This window comes from Dromaius novaehollandiae, chromosome 2, assembly GCF_036370855.1.
Source record: "Dromaius novaehollandiae isolate bDroNov1 chromosome 2, bDroNov1.hap1, whole genome shotgun sequence".
NCBI classification, from domain to species: domain Eukaryota; kingdom Metazoa; phylum Chordata; class Aves; order Casuariiformes; family Dromaiidae; genus Dromaius; species Dromaius novaehollandiae.
The window spans coordinates 101453722-101468710 of record NC_088099.1 but is presented as its reverse complement, the minus strand read 5'-3'; the positions used below and the strand labels follow the sequence as shown (position 1 = coordinate 101468710).

Genomic DNA, 14989 nt, shown 5'->3' with positions numbered 1-14989 from the left:
CTTTCCCACATGTCCTCCAACATGCAAGCCCCCCGAGCTCTCTGGAAACTTTATAACACCTGAACCAAATGACATAATCTTAACCAGAGATGTGTTTTAATTATTTCAAGATATTGATTTCCAAAGAAGGTTGTGATCCTGTGGACGTTTATGTCCTTAGCTTTGTGCTGGGTAATTCATCCCAGTGCTTACATGGAGTACCTTAAATCAGGCATGAATGGAAGTCTTTCTGTGCCAGGGTTAAATAATGGGCAAACCGCATCATATAGAAAAAGAACTACTCGTCATTTCTTTTAACACCAAACCTAAAGTCTATACAATCTAAACTTCTCTTGATATTAGAAAATTTCATTTTGTCTGTTGCTTTTGTTTTTCTGTGACACTTCTGTGCTGTGGTAGGAAACTGAGTAAGTACTAGGCAGTAAAATTCTCTACCACAAGAAAGGCTTGCTGTGTGGTATTTCTTAATTTAGGTGAAACCAAGAAATATTGCAAGGCTTTTGGAAGAGCCTAATGTCACGTTTTTAGCCTTGGATGAACTTTAAAACTTCAAAACATTTCTATTTAATTCAAATGGAACCTCTTCAATTTCATCTCTTACTCATTCTACTTTTATTCCAAAACAAAGAGCTCAGAAAAAAGGTCAGAAAATCTGGAATCTCAATCTTGGATACTGAATTGAGGTCTTTGCTTTTATACCTTCTTCCAAGCTAATACTTTATTAGAATTCATTTGTTGCTTGTTGCCAATCTCAGCTTTCCCATCCTTCCCAGAGACTGGCTTGGTAGTCATGAGCTACCAGGGGGTTTGTTGGGTGGCTCTACAAAGAACAAAAAACCCAAATATCTGTGGGGCTGTAAAGGTCCTTCATTGATTGGCAGGAGGAAGAAAGAGCATGGGGAAGATGTCTTCTTTGACCTTCTGGACTCTCAGCCTTATCTTGTACAGAAGCACTAGAAGCAGTGTTTGTGACCGATCCTGATTCTTGGGTGTTGTATTGGCATATATTTGCTAACCATTGTGTGTGGGGGTGGAGGGCAGCAGACTGTCCAAACAAATCAGAATGAAGTTCAGATTTATATAGCTCTACATCTCACCTTATGGTACACATAGTAATTGCAGAGAAGCACACTCAATAAGCTGTTTAGCACAATTTTGCCCATAACTGTGAGATTTAGCGTGGAATAGAAATAGGGAGATGGACCAACATGCAGTTTTTAAACTTGATCTCAGGAGGAGCTTTAGCTCTCTCTTCAAAGGGGAATATGAGTCAAGCTCCATATCCATGAGTTTCTGTGATGAAGTAGCTATTCTGCTACTGAAATTTGGCAGCTTGGTTCAATATCAGATTAGGAACTTTTATCTCCTGCTTTGCTGCAAAGGCTATCTCTGTACTTTTTTCCCACCCTTCTTTTTTGAAAAGTTCTTTTTTAAAGTTGCAGTCATAAATTTACTGCAGTTTCCAGATCGTCATTTTGGAATTCTCTTAATCAAAAGAGGAGACTGCCTGGAAGATAACCTAAGAGATTCAGTTAGTCCCGGGAATATAAACAAACTGGCTATCAAGAAATAATAGAAAAAGTTTCAAACCATGAAATGCAAATCAATGCTAAGGCACAGTAGGATACTAAGGTATCTTAAAACACATTATAGAAGAGAAGACTTTTTAAACATAGTCAGTACCATTCATGGACTAGTTTTCCAAATTTCATAACCTTTTCAAGGGAAAGTTTGTCTCTTAATCTCTGGACCTACATTGGATGTTCTATTGACAATAGATATCTTTTTGCAGGCATGGACTCTATGATATCTTGTACTTCATCAAAAAACTAGTAATCAAGCTGGTTGCCTTCTGGTCTTCCGCTTATCTTGAAAGAACAATATTGCATGTTGTTGTTCTTTGAAATTTCAGGTCAGTAATTTTAATGACTTGCCACTTATCTTGCTAAACAAGGGCAAGACCTTGCTATTTATTTAAGCTCACTTAATGTAACATTCTTTTTAAATGAAGCAAAATTTAAATTACTGTCTATTTGCCGCCATAAGCATTTTCTATATGAACATTCTAAGTACATGGTTATAAACAATATAATTAACTTTGAATTAATTAGGAATCACGAAGCCTCTATCTTCCAGCTTTGTTGCTTTCACCCAAAAGTACTCAGCCTGCTCCTGTTACCTGCTTTAATTTTCCTTCTTTGGCATGAAAACTAGTCAAACACTTCTTCCTGTATTTTAACGTGGCTTCTGTAAATATGATAGTAATAATATCTATTGCTAATGCAATAAAGAGTAAAACAAAACTCAGAGCTATTTCCTAGAGCTATGAGACCCCGTATGATATCTTACAAGCTCATTTATTCATCAAAAAGAAGAACAGAAAATTTTGAAGTGGTTTCTCATCCAGAGTCAGATTAAAAAAAATGCACGTCTCAAAAACACAAATCAAAATTTGAAGGATTTAAAACAATTCAATTTATTATGTCTTATTTTGAGCCTTTCTCATACTTTTTTTTGCAAAGCAACTGTAAAAAACATAATAATCAATTTTCTGCTAACACTGAAAAATGTAGGATTTTGTAGCTTTTCTCCCAAAATATTTCCATAACAGGAAATTTGGACATAAACCCTTTCCAGACATTTTTAGTTGGGATGTGTCTGCATTTTCTCACACTGCAGAAAAACATTTCATCAATGAATTCCTGACTGTTTCTAATGTCTGGTGGAATTAAAATGAAGGAATTGCAACCAGTGCCACTTCATTTTTCTAAAAAGTAATTAGAATATCTCTTCATGCTAGATATACTACAGACACCCAAGGGGAGCCAGACTTACTGATGTAGGTTACTTTATAAAGACACAAATAGATACCTACTGCTGTTTATCCCCGACCATGATTTGGTCAGGTTCCTAGTTGTTCGTCAATGCTGCCATGAAGCTTCTTAGCTCTAGCAGAAACAGACACTTTCCCTGCCTGCTTTGGTGGACCCACCGTTCTCATTGTTTTTTTTAATACTCTGTTAAATAGCAAATTGCTGAGTAATTCTAACCAGTGTCACCAACTGTACTGTCCAAGGGTCAAATTCTTCCCTATGGACTGGTGTATTAGGAGACAAGATATATTGGTTCACCTTATGAGTGAAGGATGTGGTGGATGTCTGTGTGAAAATATGTGTTTACTTAGTCCAGTGACCTTACATTTATTGTCCTTGGGATATAGCACCTGAGGACTACTCACACCAAGGTGTAGTCAGTTTTACTACTGCCTTGTTTAAAATACTATTTTCTTTTGGAAACAAATGCCATTATATACATATATTTGGGAAACCAAGATAAAGTTATGCATTGTAGAGATGCTTTTCTTAAAGGCAGTTGAAAAGGTTTTAATGCTCTCATTTGTGGATTGGGATAGTGTGATGCTCAAGAGTCCTTGCCAGGGCCCAGATTCTCACTCTGCTGGGCTGTGGACATGTGTTGAACAGAAAGCTGATCCTATTTCAGAAGCTCACAGTATAACTTTACTCCGCACAGACTCCAGTATTTTAAACGTTTTTTTTTTTTCTATCAAGCAAAGAGCTTCAAAGACCTAATGCACTGTAACAGATTTTGTTATCTTCCATTTGCTTTTGTATTTTGCTATGAATCATTTTTAAAATGTGTCGTACTAAGACAACTTTTTTTCCCCCAGTAACATTCTCCCCCCACCCCTTTATTGGAAAACATTATGGGAAAATTGATCCAGAAGGAAAGGAACCTTTGATGATCTTGCACCTGTTCCCCAGACAATGAAGATGTTGGTAATATTCTCATAAAAACCTGCCTTACAAATGTTTTAATTTAAATTAATTTTCCTGAGTAATAAACGACAGCAGCTAAAACTTATGAAGCTATTCAAAACTATTAAGTCAATGATTAAGAAGGCATTAACATCTCAAAAACTAATTAACTAGACTACCAGTACATTGGAGTTGTGTACAGCTTCCAGGAATGCAGGAGCTTTGAAATACTTTGCAGAAATTTAGATTGCCATTTATCTTTTTCTGCCTGCTGTAATGGAGTTTGTGGAAAGAAGACGACCTAGGGATGATTCTGTCAGATGGAAGCAGTATACTGAACATTTCTGTTCTTAGATTTGCCTGGATTTTGCCCTTTCATACTGTTTTTTATGGGTGCTTGCCACCATCCAATGTGAGTGATTCAAGGGCCAGTAAAAAATTCATACTGCATTGTAAATGAGTTGCTCAGAAAAAGGCAAATAAACTTTTTCAGCCAATATATTAGACAAGCTGTTTCATTTGCTCTCAGTGTCCCATGCCTGTCCCTGATGTCTGCATAGCTAATGGTGCCTGCTAGAAAGCTGTCAAGAAAGGTAGCTGGTTAGATTTCATGATGAAGTTGAGTGTATTAATGTTGGTAACAGGCAAAAGTCACGGGAAAATTATTTGGAGTACATCGTATCATGCACTGGGTCAAACTCTCAGTCACATCAAGTCTAAAACCGTGTCATCTAAAGATGTAAGACTCTGTGGTCTATTGCAGTATCAGAGAGAGACTGTGTACTTGATCCCCTTGTAGCTTTCTGAGTTTTTCCTATTCCTCACAAAAACTCTACTTGGAAGTCCAAAGATAAGATCTTCCAAAGCACCTAAATAAAAGATATACAGACCTTAGACCTTAAACCCTTAAAATAGACATGATTCTTAAAAAACAGTAGAACAGAAGATCCTAGACAATACGAAAGGTCATGAAATCTACTGTATTCCTGTTAAGGAAGTGAGTGGCTCCCTCTCTGACTCACAGTGCCCACCAAGTACAAATGTATCAAAAGTTACACAGGAGTTAACCTCCCTTGATAGTCTGAAATTCTGTGCTGTGGACATGTGACATAGTGATATACCGATATATCTTTTCTGATATCACCTTATTTTAGCTTGCAGGAGGAGGAGCACAGACATGAGCCTAAGCTCCTAAGTGGATAATAAGATAAAAAGACATACCTTAGAAAGTAAAGATACAATATTGTCGACGAAATGATGAATAGAATTGCGTAAAGCATCACAGTGATTAGTGCACCAGGAATCCCTGATTCCTCTGCTCTTAGAAAGACCCAGTAGAGCTTTGCAGCATCAGCAATGGGTTTCTCTACACTGTTTGCAAGTCGCTGTCAGAGAGGGAAAAAGAAATCAAAATAGGGAAATGCCAAATTTGATGAGCATGTTCATCTATAGACACAAAGGAACCCAAGTTTCTTTATAAGAAGTATTTAACTGTAATTTGCAGGACACGCAGCTTGAAAATCAGGAGTCTGCTACACAGACTTTAAAACTAACCATGAGGTGTGAAACTTTATATAGACTATTTTCTTGCTTATTTTAGTGCTACTAAAATCTACCCTACAGATACACCCTATTTGCTCAGGAAACAAAAATCATATCTCATTTAAAGTACTCACTCTGGGTTTCATTAACATATTTCAGGAAAAGGTGGAAGAAGAGTAAGGCTACGATTTGCCTTATTTCAATGACCAGGGAGGCAAAATATTGAACGGTTTAAGTTTCTGTTTTTAAGAGTGCCAAGTGAGCAGAAAACCCCTGTGCCAGTGCATAATTCCAAAAAGGCTAGTCACAAAATGACTTGTCACAAGAAAAATACTGGTACCTACCAGACACAGAAAATCATCTATACATCATTTTGAACATGGCACTTTGGAGGGAGCCTATGCACCAATTCCCAGTTTCAAATCAAGTCAAGATTTGGTGCTACCATTGGAAAATGAAAGCAATAATAATGTTATCTGAAATGCCAAATAGAAGTATCAGAATGTCTCTGTGTGTTGCTAGCTGTCACCTAGCAGAGCTTTTTCACTAGCCTTGCGAAAAATAGCATCAGTCAAAAGTAGTGGATTCACAAAGCTTCACTGAGACCCAATGAGGTGAGAAAAATGGAGAAAGCAACTACAAGTAGATCAACAGGGGACACCAGCAGGGTTGTGTTAAGTTTTGCCCAAAGGGGCTGACTTTTTTTCAGTGCAAAAGAGACAAGTTCCCCCTTATGAAGCAGTATTTTAATTTATGTACATGTATTATCATGTCTGTCTGGAATGTTTTAAGCCAGAAAATGAAACATTCCTCTTGCACCCCATTCTAGTGTGCAGTCAGTCCCATTTGGAAAGCCACAAAGAAGAGCCTGTAACACCAAAGCAGCAACAAACATGTGCATTGTTTTAAGATACAGCCCTCTTACTTAATTTCTTTTTCTCCTGATAAGAAATTGAGACACAGTGAGACCAATACCACTGAACAGATCTGACTGTACTTTATATGGCTTCCATTGCTGTGGTGGAATTAAAGATACCTCTTAATTGTAAGTTGTGTCACTAATAGCTGCTCCAGAAGTACATGGTTGTTATATATCCTACTTAGGTAGGCTATCAATAATTCATGTTCAACTGCTTTTTAAAAAAATAAACATGACTATTTTCATTCTACTGAGGATCACATAAATCTTTAGCATGTTAAATATGTGCACAAAATTAATATTCATAGATTAAAACAGTCATTTAAGGGGGAATAAGGTGACTTGTGTATTTCTGCAACAATTCATAAAGAATCCCAATGTTTTTGCAGCACTCACTGTTTCATTATACTTCCAGTAAAGCAGGGAAAAGATTTCCTCAAAATTCTATGGTTTTCCTCTTTTTTTTTTCCATATCTAGTTCTTAAGAACTAGCTACTGTTTTGACATATTATTGCCCTCTGCTGGATCAATTTAGAAGAATTCAGCTACATGTCATGGGTCTTCTGCTGAGAGCTAAAATTAATCCATCTCTCCACTTTTTTTTTTTAATGTGACACAGTGACAGCAGCATCCATACTAAATCATATTAATGCATTTGTAAGGACATGGGAAATCACACCACCAAAAAATCTAGTATTCATCTTACAGAAAGGAAATCTGTGACCATTAGGATTCAAAAAACCTGCACCTTCTGGAGCAACTTGCCTGGGCTGATCCTTGAAACAGTCAAAACTTCCTCCCTATTTTTGACTACCCTTGCAGTGACATGCATAGTAAGGAGCTCACTGAAGGAAAGACATTTACAAGTCCAGTGGTGAGCACTACTAAGAATAAGATTCTTGAGTTTATCTTCTGTTCTCTCTCCACCATTTGCAACACTGCCAGCTTTCAGTAATGGAAATTACAGGTCCCAGGAGACTGGTAATGGCATATAAAGACTAGGCACCAATTCAGATCTGTCAGTATTCTTAAAAATAAAAGCAGAAGAAAAAGACATTATCTTGCAGTTCTGTTCTATCTCTCTGTTCTATCATCTCCTCTGCTTGCATAAAAGCTGGGTGCCTCCTTCCTTGTCTTACAGAAGAAACTGTCTGCCAAGGAAAATCCTCTGCAGAGTAATCACATTCTGACATCCCTCCAGAGAGGCAGAAGACTGAATGGCAAAGAAGAGTAAATTTCTCTCTTATCCAAGCAGTTCCTTCTGGCAAGGTGAAAAAAAATGTGTATTTTCCTATCCATTTTTTCTAACAAGGAGATTGTATCAATCCTTCTATGTTTTTCAAAGACATGATCCAAGAAAGGTGTCTTATTATCAAATTGTTTAAGATCTATTTATCAATATCTGTCTCAGGTACTTACCACACCATATGATGATGGTGATGTAAGCACTTTGCAATCTCTAATTTTTTTTATGATGAAACATACCCATGTGAATAAAGAACTGGTATTCTCTGCATTTTACAAGTGAAGAAAGAAGCCACAGAGAGACTAAATGATCAATCCCAGGAAAACTCTGGCAGAGTTGGAGCTTGACCCGAATTCACCAAAATTGTAGGCAAGTTTCCTAATCCTGGAATGATCCTTCTGCAAACTGATAGCAAATCAAGCCTAGAATCACACTTTTGATACAGTATCTTAAACTATAAGTTGAACCCCCCGCCCCCAACATTCACCTGCTCTCTAGTCTTCCTTTAATAATAATAAAATTAGCTGGTAAACAAAGAAACCTATGTCTTCAGGTCTATCTGTCATCTTTCATAAGTATTCGGTCCATTTGGGATACTAAAATATATTGTAACACTGAAATAACTCATATTACCACAACACAATATTTTAAAAATGCTTGATCTAAAATAGATTGGCAAGTAAATCTGAAATAGCTGCTGAAAAAATGTCAGGGGAAAAAATCTACAAATGTAATACCAGAAACACATGTAAGAGATACGGTTTCATTTTGGAAAGAATACGCACAGTGTATTGTATAATATTTGAACAAATGAGTTTCTACCAAAGGTAATCTTGGTGGGTAAAATTGCCAGATTTTCAGTATGAAGTATAGAGAGAAGTGTGCTTTTTTAGTACTGAAATGAAAATCTTAGTTACTTTATTCCTATCTTACAAGCACAATTCCACTGAAGCCAATAAGAACAATTTTCTCAATACAAATGCAGGAAAGACTTTTCTTCAGTTATTCTAAATGTGCCAGTATTAGGGTGGAAAAAGCCTTCAAAATATTTAAATATTTCCAGCATGGATATTAGGGAAATATTCCTTTTTCTCTTAGGAAAAAATACCTTCATCAAAATAATTTCAATTAAATCTCAATTCTGTGCATGGTTTACACCATGAAAAAAATAGGCAGGCAGTCCAAGTGGAAACTACAGTGTGTTGCCACATGCTTAAAATATGGCAATTACCTCCTGAGAGAGTTCAAATTAAACTTCTTGAACAGCCAAATTTTAATTTTAAAAAGCACTGCAATGGGAAGCCGCATAAAAATAAAGAAAAAGCACATTTTTACAGGACTTTTAAAAAGTCCTGTAAAGTTTAGTGGACAAGGAATCAGCAGACCTGAGGAAACCTGATTCAGAGCACAGGCTATGGATCCTCAGTGGGAAAATGTGTTATTCTTACACATCGCTCCAAGGCAGGCCAGTCCCAGGAGTCCAGGAGACCCCCTGCACACACAAAAGCTCACACCACCCAGTGCCCATTGAAAGGACTGTGTCACCTGCACAGCAAGACCCAAATCTGAAATGCATATTCTGGGAGGCTGGACACTATGTCATATGTGATGGAAGCCCTCCTGCTGCCAAGGCATGCAGCACGTATATAGGCACTGCCAGAGTCGGTGGCTTCGCTCTCATGATTTTAAATGCTATGAGGCTGTCACTGTAAGGAAGTTTGTCTTCCCATCTTGCAAGTCTTTTCTAGGTGTGCCAATTAAGGGTATTAACTACATTGCATGTCAGAGGAATGCACAATAACCTCTCCTTTTGGTTTTGGTATTTTTTCAGTTTCTCTGTTTCAGTTCTTAGAAAAATCTGAAATGCTAATAATAAGGACCATTCATTAACCCATCTCCATTAATATCAAAAATTGCAGTAATCTTTTTCAAAGCAGATGCTATCATTCCAGTGCTGGATTTACTTTCTTATCTCCATATATGGCTTGTACAGTGCTCTTAATTTTATGTAGAAACACTGTGACTTCATTAGACGGGAATTTTGTTAATAAAAAGGTAATGTATAACATTATTATTTAATTTCTTTTTAACTTTCATGTTCCATTGCCAGGGGTTGAATTTCATATCTTTTACTGATTCACTGAATAAAACGAACTTCTACATCAAGGACTCATGTCCAAGTTATTTTAAGTGACTTACCCCCAGGAATGAATCCACTACAAACACTGCCAAGGGGTCTAGCACTGTCCAGAGTCCCATAGCCATGATAAACTTTGACAAGAAGGAAGGGAATGAGTCAAACAGTTGCTGACAGCCCCATCTGACCAGAACCAAAAGCAGCAGCCCTGCGTTCAAGGTTAGGGGTCCCACCACAACCATGGCCAATTCTTCACCAGTTTGCAGCAAGGAGTTCTGGTAGCACAGTTCGACAGTGTGAGGGAAAAACTGGAATCTGTATATAAGCAAAGTAAGAAGGCAGCAGAGAGTTTGTCTGTGTTCTCAAGCAGGCCATCAAAAAAGTGAAATAATGCATACAACATATTTCAGTGTAAAGTTCAATCCCTAGGTTGGTCACAAGCCTTCATGTGATAATAGAAGCATGAGCCAGTTTTGTGTCCTCAGGTTAAAATCCTGATTTCGCTCCCCAGCATTCCCAAATAGGGTCTCCACCTATTTCCCAACAGGATCACACCAAAAAGTGTATGAAGCTCTTCAAAAAAAACCCAAACCTTTCTCCTCCTCCTTTGATCCCCTTTCACTCTCAGTTCGTTGGGCGCACCTCCAGGCCCTCGGGATGGTGCAGGCTGGGTTACAGAAATGCATTGGTGGTCACAAACACCAGTCTGAGCACAGGCCCCAAGACCTCACCCCTCTCTGCATACTGCAGCAGCCTTGGAAACAGCTGCACACAGCAGCACAAAGCAGAAAATGTGTCATGAAAGCCACAATTTCAAGCATCCTTAAAGTGACTGAAAATGTCCCACTTGCCACCAAGGAGCAGCAAGCTGAGAGCACTCCCTGCAACAGGCAGTAAGCAAACAGCCCAGCCCCTTCCCATGCAGGAGATGGGAACTGCATGGTATTATGAGCTACATACAGATGCTGAAATTTAAGGCAAAAAATGTGAAGACAATCAAAGTGGCTTAAATTTTTTTCCCGCATCCATCCACACCTAATGACTAAAGTAAAAGTGGCTTGGTTTTCACTTTGATTTGCATTTGTGAGTGCTACCATTGGAATTGATGGGACTAGAGGGTGTTCAACTCTGTCACTTGCACTGAGGGCACCCAGTTACAGATTTGGCCATTAATCCAGGACATCCTGCTTGAGACTGTTATCCTTGATGTAGTCATGTGCCTGAGATTGCTGTGATTAGTGGTTTTGAACATGACTTCCTCTCTGCCCCATGTTGTTTCCTTCTGTTCTGTTTCCTTTCTTTTCACAGACTCTTGATCCTTGGCCCCTAAAAAGTTTTAATGCCAGCTGGCTGAGACCTCTTGGTCTTGTGCAAGACTGGACACAAGAGATGTCTGGCTTTGCGCTAAGATCTAGAAGACCCTCTTAACAAATCATTGCTGACCACAGTCTGCCCAGATACCCTGTTCAAATTCTACCCAGCAATCCCAGTGTCCTCTAGTTTAGCACATAACAGACAGGTCACAAAGCTGTGTGTTACTGACTCCTACTGACTGAATCAGGTGTGCATGATGCTTTAAAGTGTGGGGAAAAAAAATCTTCTATTGGAAAAATCTTCCCTTCCCTAACCATGACTGATTTTATTTGGCCTATAACCCATTTTCTACCCAATGGCAACACATAGGGAAGCAGGTACATATGACCTTCTGGAGTTGTTCTCCATCTCTTTTTTTCCATGTCAGGTACTGACAGGGAGTGATTTTCATAGAACTCTGTAGAGAGCTCTGATTCCTGAGCTAAAGTCAATATGTCATATAGTTAGAATGTGTCAACCTAGTATAGTCCTCAATAAATTTGATATATCAAATTTAAATTCTTATAAAATATTTTACTCACAAATCACTTTAACAACATCAACTATGAATAAAATGCATCTTCATTTTTGTGCACTATTCAGGCATTTTGAAATCCTTGATTCAAAATGATAAACAGTTCTTGTGAAAGATACATAACCTGTGGGGTATCTCGGAGGGGAGAGAGGTAGGGATGGCACAAGATGCACAGATGGACACACCCTGTTCTGGATTGATGAAGTTACATCAGTAACACCCTCGCCTTTTTGTTAGAGTCACTTTTACTTAGCAGAGCTTCTGCAGTCCAGAGTTGGTTCTTGTTCTCCTAATCTTTGCAGAGGCTCCTATCTGGGCTTGCATGCAGCTTCCTAGCACAGGTCTTAGTCATCAGTTCTCCTCATAGCGTGAAGGAACCTTTCAGTTTAGCTATTGGTAGAAATATTCCAACTGAGAAAGAAGGCAACAGGACTTACTTTGTAACAGGAACTGAGATGGCCTGAAGGAAGAGCCACTGACTACAATAATGCAGGTAAAGTCTCACAAACCAAAGTAAAATTACTAACAGCACAACCAGCCAGAAGTCCCAAGAACACCAATGTGTGGTTCCCAGTTCTGAGAAGACTGCATATATCCCAAAATGGAAATGTTCAATAATCCTTTTGGACAGCCTCACTTCTACAGCAGAACGGCAGCTGGAAATATATAGAAATAAAACAAAGAAGAGTCATTTGGAGGAACATACAAGGAATAACAGTCCCTAAAACCCTGCAGAATTCTGTCATAATGATAAATGTTATGATCAGAGTGAGTGCCACGTTTGATTGACCAACACATCTAGGTATGAAAAAAAAAAGAAGCACTTTTCTTCCAATGCAATCTTGATGAGGGGTGGCTTCCTCCCAGAAATCATGCTTCTGCTTTTATAAATAAAAACAACAAATCATATTTTAAAACAAGGTTTTAAAATCTTTTGCTTTGATTTTAGTTTTCTTACAAATTTGCTCTCTAAGGAACACTTTGTCACCTATTCTCCTCTGAGAAAGTGGTAAAAGAACTCTCATATTTGTACCAACCAGTGTTCATTTTAATAGAAAACATGAACAGTTTTTTGGTGCTTGGGTAGGAGAACTTCAGTCAAATATTTCTGCATACAATGTGGGCTCAAACTCCTCTTTAAACTAGTTTCATGTGAAAGAGAAAAATAAAAAGGAAGTTACACTTTATTCTACTACTGAATGTGGTGTGATTTGCCCTTTAAGCTAATTACTACGCTGCTTCAAAGAGAAAAAAAAAAGAAATCAGATGCAGAGATGCAGTCTTGGCATTATGGTGTCCAGGAAACTGGAACCTCTCAGCTGATTCAAAGCTAAAAAGACAGTAGCTTCTTTGACCTTTTGAAACTTCTAACTGCTATGCTTATTTCCACTGATTTAAGTGACTAAGCATCTGAGATGCACAACTCCAGAACCAAATATGATGTCATTGTGCTCTTACCATTATCTGTATTGATTAAGCCTTATGAAAGTTCAGAAGTATAAAGATCTTTTTGTGGAAGAAAACATGCTGGCTTTTTTAAGCGTAGCATATGACTGGAGAAGAAAAAACAGCAATACTTGCACTGTGCTTTATACTCTTTCAAAGCATTTTCCTGTCTACATATACATATTTCACAGATGCATGTGTTTTTCTCCAGCACTCACGGAGTCATGACCACCTTCCTCTCAGAACTACAAATAGTAATGGGGACACTTAAAAGGATTCTGTCTTTGCTCTAGATTTGAATAAGTAGCAGAAATAAAACCCCCAAATTTGCCAGTCATAGGTCTGGATTTGGGGACTGGCCTTGTCATCACATTCATGACTCCTGACCCTCGGTGTTGAGCGGGATGCATGTGTGGGAGGAGGCATGGCACCAGCCCAGCCCCTCTTCTCATGAGAACTCTCATGCTTTAGCTGCCTGGCTGTGTGAAGAACAAGGGGAGAAGTTACCAGAGGTGCACATCTCCATGGGAAGGGAGATGGAGTTTGTGGAAATGTCTTAAAGGCCATTTAAGCCTGGCTTGTTGACTGTGAGTTGGACTGCACCACTGTTGACAGTCTTCTTTTCTCCATCTTATTAATACTTGGAAATATGCCTGTATCTTACAGTTTTATCATCTGTGTTTTAACTTTCTGTCATCTACAAATTTGTTTGCTTTTGTGAAAATGGCAAGAAGCTTTTAATTCCACTGTCAGTAAGCAAATAATCAGTTTATGGGTTACTAAGAAAGCTGCAGGTACAAATCACTAAATACAGGAGCATCTGTTGAGCTGAAACAGGTGATTCTTTCAGTGACTGTAGGTTGATCTGTCAGGTATTTTGCAGGACTTTTTGAAACATTACAGTCCAGTTTGCTTATATCCTAAACAGTCACAAAGTCCTGCTTTACAGACTTAGGGCCAAAAAGCAAATCCTCTTCCTTGTTAATTGTTTACCCAGAGTGGCCTACAGGAGCATCACAGCATATTTCATTAATATTATGAAATGATAATATTTTTTGAGAAAGAAGGAAGGAAGGAAGGAAAGAAGGAAGCAAGGAGGGATGGAAAGAAAGAAAGAAAGAAGAAAGAATATCCTCATAGGCCTGGAAAGTAAGAAATACAATTGACTGTGGAATTACACTAAAATAACCATGACATTCCAGATGTTCTCAACTCTGAAGCTACATTTCTTTTTAAATAAAAAAAATTTATTGTCCTCTTTAATTATTTCCATTAACATCTACATGTAAAGTATTCATCCATTGAGGAGAGTTAATAGGGCAGGATTAGCCACACAGTTTTTCTGGACTGCATAGTTTGTTTTTTGTGGGGAAAAAAGTACATAAAAAGACTATTTTAGCTCATAATATTCTTCTGATCCTTCATCAAACAAGCAGAATGATATAGATGTCTCACCTGGCTGCACCCATGTCAGAAATCCATATCCTATAAGGATCACAGCCAACCAGCCTCTGTGCTGAGAACACTAGTAATCATGTATTTTCCACAGGAATCTGGATTAAGTTCACCATCTCACTTCAGGTAAGAGTCATTTGCTAATAGATTATTTGGGTTCACCTTACTAAATGAAGCTACCTCTGAAAAGGCAACACTGGAATGAAATGTTCAATATACCATTTGTAAAATGTTTTGAGACAGAAATCATGCCTCCCCCCAGACACATAGATCAAGAAGGAGGGCATGCCACTCAAAACAGAGTCCTGAAAATACTGAGTCCTCTTTCATTCACAGTGATCCTGAAGCACTAAGAAAAATTAGGGACCAAAACTCCCAGCTGTAAAAGTGAGACAACTTCCTCCTCATGGAGGCGGGATCTGGCTATGCAATGAGTACTTTCACAGCAGTTCATGAATACTACTACCGCTATATTATTCATTGTATTGGAAGCTGCTTGTGTAAACAGCATGAATACATAATACAAAATGTGGCTATCTGACTTTTTTAAGATTTAGGCAACAATGAAAATATTCAGCTT

The 14989-nt window shown here is 38.1% G+C and overlaps 1 long non-coding RNA gene across 1 annotated transcript in view; it reads right to left on the bottom strand.

Annotated features, from left to right (window-relative positions):
• Positions 1-11953: 11953 nt before the first annotated feature.
• LOC135327336 (uncharacterized) overlaps positions 11954-14989 on the bottom strand; it is a 36784-nt gene continuing 33748 nt past the window's right edge. The window contains exon 3 of the long non-coding RNA XR_010387448.1: positions 11954-12164. This is a non-coding gene — a long non-coding RNA (uncharacterized LOC135327336). The remainder of the gene's footprint in view (positions 12165-14989) is intronic.